At 38.9% G+C, this 8390-nt stretch overlaps 1 pseudogene; it reads right to left on the bottom strand.

The window, feature by feature from the left end:
- Positions 1-674: 674 nt before the first annotated feature.
- LOC133751038 (inositol hexakisphosphate kinase 2-like) lies at positions 675-2852 on the bottom strand (annotated as a pseudogene).
- Positions 2853-8390: the final 5538 nt, after the last annotated feature.

Raw genomic sequence — 8390 nt, 5'->3', positions numbered from 1 at the left:
TGAAATTTTGGTGGCTTCTAAAACTCTCCACAACAACAATGATGATAAGGAAGATATCAACAGCGAATGTTTACAATAAGCTTATCTCATCCAAGCACTTTTCATTATTTCACTTTATTCTTACAACAATCTTGTGAGGGAGTACTAAGTGAACTATGACAGGAATGTTAAGTGACTTCCCAAGGTTGGGCAGCTGTAATTGTCATAGATTGCATTTTATCCAGCCTCTGCAGTGGGTACTCTTAATATGAGGGACTAATTGTCTAATAATATTTTTGATGTGCAAGCATTTATTGGAGGAGGTACAGAGCATTTATGGGGGAGGTACAGAATAAGCAGCAGTAACAAATAGAAGCTTCCAGTAGGCAAACAGAAATGACAAGGATATTTCATGCATGTAGTGAAGTATTTCTTTTTCTGATAATCAAGAAAGATATGTATTAGAACATTTACACTAAGGGAAGAAAGAAGTATCTTCATCATCAAATATGGAATGTTGACAAAACTGTTGAAATAAACAAAGACTCTGAGTGCAATTGGGGCCGGCTCAGAGGCCCTGAAAATCAGCTCCGGGCTGCAGGGGACACCACTTGGCCATGCTGGCCTCCTCCCTGGTGCAGAATAGCTGTGCTGGGACACAAAGAGTATCTCAGGTGCTGGAGCAGCCAGTGAGCTCACTCCCCACCATCCTCACTTATCCCTGTGACAGTGTCTACCAAGTTCTGGAACCCAAAGATGTAGGCAGCATCTTGGCCCTGTGCGCCACACTGTACTTGCCATATAGCCAGCAGGTGGTATGTGCAAAGTTCATTATGTGCATGTCCACTGGGCTGGCACCATTGGGCTTGTAGGCATAGGCACCAGTGGACTCTACAGATGACTCCTCTGAAAGGTCTTCTAAGTCCTCAGCATCTGGGTCCAGGGCCACTTCAGGCCACTCCTTTCCATCATAAATGACTAGCAGAGAGCCTGAGTATAAATTGTACAGCTCCAATTGTTCTAACACCGCCTTGAGCTCTGCTGGCTTCTTGAGCATAGGGCCCAGGAGCTTAGGGCCCAGGCACTGTGCATTGTGGAAAAACTGGAAAAGTGCCTTCTTGAAGCCCTGCACTGACAGCTTCTGCCTATGGTATTGGTTCAAGAACATGAGCTGCCCACTGCCTGCCTCATACACCTGCATGCCACACACATGTGCAGACACACACACATGACCACAGATGTGCTTCTGACACTTTCGGATCTGGTTGTTTGTCTTTTCCCATGATGCATCATTGCCCTGCTGGCACATGCCCATCTTGAGGTCCAGGACCCCAAGGCACCTTGTAGTGGGAAGTCAGGTTCTCCAGTCAGTTCATTTTAACTAATTGATGCTATGATACAAGTTGAGGTAAACAAGAATCCGGCCAAATACTTCAAAGAAACAGCTGTGAAATAATTGTGTATAATAGGGCTTGTGACATTTTAAGATATTTTTGAGAACTCTAAATGCTAAACTTAAATATACAAGATGTTCACATGCCTAAGAAACTCCTGCAGAAACCTGACTTGTGCACTCACCATGACCTTGAGGACTTCTGCAGGCAAGCTGTTTTGCCAAAGCAGAATTGCAAGCACAATGAAGGTTGAAGGTGTGCCCCAACATACATTCAGAGTTCCACGGCAAGAGGAAGACTTTTTATTCAAGATTTTAAGAAAATCTTTGATCAATCTTTGGCTGAGCACTAAGATAATCAAGCCGTAGCTGCATACTAGGGAGAACACAGATTCCACAGAATTAGTCCAAGGAAATCACTAAACAATGAGAACAGCAGCAGAAGAAAAATAAAATATGCCATAGAATTCATTCTCAATAAGATTAACAGATGACTTCTATCAGTAACTAAGAAGAACAGAAACAGTAGATGATGTATACAAATGCCAAAAAAAAAAAAGTAAAAAAGTCTTAGCCAATAATTCTAAATTAAGCAAAACTAGATTTCAAAAATGAAGGATATAATGGGGCTGGAATGGTAACATAGCAGGTAAAGGTACCTCCTGTGACACTGGCATCCATATGGGTGCTAGTTCATGTCTTCCCTGTTGCTTCCCTGTTGCTTCTCTTCCTATCCAGCTCATTGTTAATGGCCTGCGAAAAGCAGTGGGAGATGGTCCAAGTACTTGGGCCCCTGCCACTGACATGGGAGATTCAGAAGAAGTTCCTGACTTCTGACTTTGGGCCAGCCCTGCTCCAGCTGTTGTGGCCATTTGGAGAGTGAACCAGCAGATGGAAGACCAATCTCTCTCTCTCCTCTTTCTCTCTGTAACTCAGCTTCAAATAAAAGTAAATAAGTTTTTTTTAAAAGTGAAAGATATTAAGATATTAGCAAATAAGCAAAAAATTAGAATATGTCACTGAAAGACACACTCCAGGAAATGCTAGAGGTATTTAATTCCATTGAATTGAAATAAAACTTGGTAACTCAAATCTACCTAAGTATGAAGTGTGAGTAAAGTTCACTACATCAGTTAATGTAAAAGACTATATATGTATTTTGTTTTATATCTCCTCTTATTTAATTATAAGATAATTGTGTAAAGCAATAATAATATAACTATTTTGATGGACTGCAATTTAAGTATATGTGTATATATATATGTGTGTGTGATTTTACAATACTTGGCATATATATGACACTGCATAAATCACACACATTTATAATTGTATACTTTTATATGTCTTATTTATTTGAAAGGCAGAGAAAAAGTGAGAGTCAGAAAAAAGACATATTTTCCACCTGCCGGTTCAGCCATTGTCTGCAACAGCCAACTCTGGAACAGGTCATAACCAAAAAGACCCAGTCTCGTTTTGCCATGTTGGTGGCAAGTATCTATGTACTTGAGCCATCACCTGTGCCTCTCAGGGTCCATATTAGTAGGAACCTAGAATTAAAGGCAGAGCTGGAGGCATCCTGATATGGGATTTGTGGCCTCCAAAGCAGTGTTTGAATCACTGCACTGAACACCAGTCCCAATAGCAATATTTAAATAATAAGTCACTTAAATGGTAATAATTAGACAAATGGAAATGGATATAATTTAGAATAAATTTCAATATACTGTTGAAATTGTACTATTAATCCGAACTAGATTATTTCAAATTAAGATTTTAATTTTAATCCCCAAAGTAAGCACTAAAAATAACATAAAGATATAAAAAGAAACAAGATAATTAAAATAGTACACTAGAATATATTTAAAACAAATAAGGTAGTGATGGAGGAGTTACTTAACTGGGTTAATGTAAATGGATTAAACAAACTAACCGGTTCATTAAATAATCTAGATTGGAAAAGATATTTTAAAAAAATGACATGATCAGGGCCAGTGCTGTGGCTAAAGGCATTAAACTGCTGCCTGCAGTGCCAGCATCACATGTAGACACCAGTTCGAGTCCCTGTGCTGTTCCACCTCTGATCCAGCTCCCTACTAATGTGCCTGGGAAATCAGCAGATGGCCCAACTCCTTGGGTCCCTACACCAACATAGAGATAGGCTTAAACTCTTGGCCCCTGGCTTTAGCCTGTTCTAGTCTCTGCTGATATGGCCATTTGTGCAATGAACCAGAAGATAGATCGCTCTGTTTCTGTCTCTCTTTCTTTCTGTAACTCTGCCTTTCAAATTAATATATCAATCTTTAAATAATAATAAGAATCAGAATAAATGACATGATTGTATGTTGCCTTCAAGAAACATACTTTATATTACAGGAAAAAATGGTTAAAATAAAAATATGAAAACTGTTATGGTGTACAAACAATAAACAAAATTATTGATTGGCATATTTAATATCAAAGTGTATTTTAATACAAACCTTTCTTGGTGGGCAAAATAGATAGTAAAGAGATAGTATTAATAGGTGGGGCTTTAGACATTGATTAAGTAATAAGGGTAGAATTCTTATCAGTTCGATTAGTTACTTCATAAAGAAGTGTGGCAGAGCTGTTTCACTTTCTGTCATGTGAGAATACAGCTAAAGTTGCCATCTCTGGGGCATAAAATGAGTCTTTATCAGATCCTGAATCTGCTACTAGTACATTGCTGTTTTTACTTCTCAGCCTGCAGAACTATGATGAACTTGGCTACAACATATTTTCCAAGTGGACCAAGCAACCTTATATTGGAGGAAGATGCTCCTGGGACTTGCAGAGCTGGAGAGAACTCAATGCTTGGGTTAAAAGGACACACTGACTATCTTGTTAAGGGTAAATACAGTTTGTAACTTGAAGTTGAAACCAATACTCACATACCATTCTGAAACTCCTAAACCCTTAGGTATTACACTAAATCTATTCTTTCTGTAAAGCCTCTGTGACAACACATCTATTTACAACATGTCTTACTGGCTATTTTAAGCCCACAGTTGAGACCTGCTACTTAGAGAAAAAATAATTCCTTTCGAAGTTTATTGCAAATTGAAAAATGCACCTGCTTACCCAAGAGCTCTGATGGAGATATACAAGATTAGTGTTGTTAGCCGGCGCTGCGGCTCAATAGGCTAATCCTCCACCTTGCAACGCTGGCACACTGGGTTCTAGTCCCGGTTGGGGCGCCGGATTCTGTCCCAGTTGCCCCTCTTCCAGGCCAGCTCTCTGCTGTGGCCCGGGGGTACAGTGGAGGATGGCCCAAGTCCTTGGGCCCTGCACCCTCATGGGAGACCAGGAGAAGCACCTGGCTCCTGCCTTTGGATCAGCGCGGTGTGCTGGTCGCAGCGCGCCGGCCACGGCAGCCATTGGAGGGTGAACCAATGGCAAAGGAAGACCTTTTTCTCTGTCTCTCTCTCTCTCTCACTGTCCATCCACTCTGCCTGTCAAAAAATAAGATAAATAAATAAATACAAAGATTAATGTTTTCCTAACTGCTAATACAAGATTTGATCTGATGCCCGCTGATTAAAGATTAATTTTGACTTTTAAATTTCATTGTTTAAGAGATATGTATGATATGGCTCTAATTGCCATATAGTGATTTCTCTGAAGGATCTGGAAAAAGTAAATTGAAACATTCTGGAAAGGAAGCACCATCCTAAATATCATTAAGAATATTTGTTACTCTTGGGAGGATGCCAAAGTATCAACATTAAAAGGAATTTGGAAGAAATCAGTTCCAATTGCAATGAATAACGTTTAGGGGTTCAAGATTTCTGTTGAGGAAGTACATACAGATGAGATAGAAATACCATAAAAACTAGAATTTGAAGTAGAACCTGAAAGTGTAATGAGATTTCTTAAATTTGAATGGATGAAGAATTGTTTCTTATATTTTAATTGATATATAGAGAACAGAATTCATATATGATTTTAACCACATAATGATACTTTTGACTCTACATCCCTCTTGTTTTTTCCATCCTTTTTTCAAATATTTGAAATACATAATTTTTTAGATTTTTTTTTAATTTATTTATTTCACAGGTAGAGTTACAGACAGTGAGAGAGAGAGAAAGAGAGAAAGGTCTTCCCTCCGTTGGTTCACTCCCCAAATGGCAACAATGGCCGGAGCTACACAGATCGGAAGCCAGGAGCCAGGTGCTCCTCCTGGTCTCCCATGCTGGTGCAGGGGCCATCCTCCACTGCTTTCCCAGGCCATAATATAGATCTGGATAGGAAGAGGAGCAGCCAGGATATGAATTGTTGCCCATATGTGACGTCAGTGCCACAGGCAGAGGCTTAGCTTACTATGGTATGGCACTGGCCCCCAAATGATAACCTTTTTAACTGAAGTGAAGGGAAAGTTCATTGTAGTTTTTATTTGTATTTCCCTGATGGCTACTGATCCTGAACATTTCTTCATGTTGCTGTTAGCCACTTGAATTTCATGCTTTGAAAAGTGCCTGTTAATGTGCTTTGTCCATTTCTTAACTGGATTGTTTTGTTGTTGTTGAGCTCCTTATATATTCTGGGTATTAATCTGTATCAGATGCATAGTTTTCAAATGTTTTCTACCATCCTATAGGTTGCCTCTTCACATTGTTGAGTATTTCTTCTTTTATGCAGAAACTTCTTAGATTTAACACACCAAATCATTCTAGATAACACAATATTACTAGGTTAAAGACAATCAACACATCATCTCAAAAGCTTAGAAAAACAATTGAAAAATGTAAACATCTTTTCATGATAAACCAAAAGAAAAACAATCTTAAGAAATTAGGAATAGAGAAGAACTCTTCCAAATTGATAAGTGCATCTCCAAGCAACTCACAGCTAACATCATGATTAGTGATAGAAAACTGAATTTGTTCTCGTTAAAATCTGGAAGAAATCAAAGATTTTTTCCTTTTAAAATTTTCACTCTATGTAGCAAAGCAATTAAATTAAAAAAAAAAAAAACAATGAAATAGAAAGCATCCAGATTGAGGGTCCGGCTCTGTGATGTAGCAGGTAAACCTGCCGCCTCAAGTGCTGGCATACCATATATGCACCGGTTTTGAGTCCTGGCTGCTCCATTTCCAGTCCACTCTTTGCTATGGCCTGGAAAAGCAGTGAAAGATGGCCCAAGTCCTTGGGGCCCTGAACCCGCGTGGGAGACCCAGAGGAATCTCCTGGCTCCTGGCTTCGGTTTGGTGCAGCTCTCGGCTGTTGCAGCCAATTGGGGAGTGATTGGAGAGTGAACCAGAGGATGGAAGACCTCTTTCTCTTGCTCTCTCTCCCTCTCTCTCTCTCACTCTCCTTCTCTGTCTCTCCTTCTCTCTCTATGTAACTCTGACTTTCAAATAAATAAAAAAATAATAATTCTTTAATAAAAGCATCCAGATTAGAAAGGAAGAAATAAACTGTTTCCATGTACAGATGATAATATCATATACATAGAAATCTTAACGAATTCACAAGTAAAATCTATTATATGTAGTGGGAGAACTCATTAAAGTTGCAAAATACAAGTAAAATATTAAAATTAATTTATTTCTATAAAATAACAGTAAACAATATATAAAGTTTATATTATATTAAATTATATTATATATTAAAGCCCTGGCATACTGCATTGGCATCCCATATGGGCTCCAGTTTAAGTCCCAGCTGCTCCACTGCTAATGCACCTGGGAAAAGCAGTGGTGGATGGTCCAGGTCCTTGGGCCCCTGTGAAAGACCCAGAAAAAGCTCCTGGCTCCTAGCTCCTGGCTTTGGATCTGCTCAGCTCTAGCAGTTGAAGCCATTTAGGGGTGACCCAGCAGATTAAAGACCTCTCTCTGTAACTCTTTCAAGTAAACAAAAGTAAATCTTTTAAGAAAAAGAGGATCAGAATAAACAGGAAGTCATGTTGTCATCATGGAATGGATGATTCGATATTACAGTAGCCATATTCTTCAAATTGATCTGCATGTGCAATACAATCCCTGTCAAAATACCCAGTGACTTCTTTGCAGAAATTGGCATGCCAATCCAAAATTCATATGGAAGTTTAGGAGACCCATAGCAGTTATAATAATAAAAAGAAATGACAAACTTTGATAACTCAAATGTCCTTGTTTCAAAATTTACATGAAATAGTAAAATTCATAATGTCTGTTAATTGGGGGTAGGAATAGTCTTTTTTAAAGTGATTTAATTAATTTATTTGAAAAGAGAGAGAGAGAGAGAGAGAGAGAGAGAGAGATAGGAATCTTTCATTCACTGATTCACTTCCAAAATGGCTCTAGTAGCAAAGGCTGGCCAGGCCAATACCAGGAGACAGGAATTCCATCCTGATCTCCCATATGGATGGCAAGGGCCCAAGCACTTGGGCCATCCTTTAATGCTTTCTCAAGCACATTAGCAGGGAGCTAGATGGGAAGTGGGACTCAAACTGGTGCCCATATGGGATGCCTGCATTGCAGGCTGTAGCTAATTCTACTATGCCACAGCATCATTGCAAGAATAATCTTTTCAAAAAATGATCTTGGAACAACTGAATATCCACATGAAAGGAAAAAGTAAAGTTTGACTCTGCCTCAGCCTACAGAAAGCTGATAGATGTAAAAGAAGCTAAAACTATGATAACGCTACAACCAAAATAAGAATAAATATTTATTTTATTTTATTTTATTTTATTTTCACCTTGGAATTGTCTCTAGTTTCTAGATGTAACATGCAAAGTAACTATGACAAAAATAAATTGAACGTCATTGAAGTGAATTTTGTACTATTAAAGATATCATAAAAGTAGCTAAAAGGCAAGCCAGCTGTTATCACCAGGCGTAGTGTTACCAGAGAACTACAGCTGACTTTCCCATCAAGAGCTGGGACCATGGAGAACAATCCATTTGGTGATGAGTTGACGCTAGAGGAGTGAACAATCCACTGCAGACTGCCTGTGGCATGAAGAGAGAGCAGGGCATACTCTAGCTTTTCCTATTCTCTTGTCTAATGTCAT

Source organism: Lepus europaeus, chromosome 2 (assembly GCF_033115175.1).
Source record: "Lepus europaeus isolate LE1 chromosome 2, mLepTim1.pri, whole genome shotgun sequence".
In the NCBI taxonomy this organism is placed as follows: Eukaryota; Metazoa; Chordata; class Mammalia; order Lagomorpha; family Leporidae; genus Lepus; species Lepus europaeus.
The sequence above is the reverse complement of the archived record's forward strand: the minus strand, read 5'-3'. Positions and strand labels throughout refer to the sequence as shown.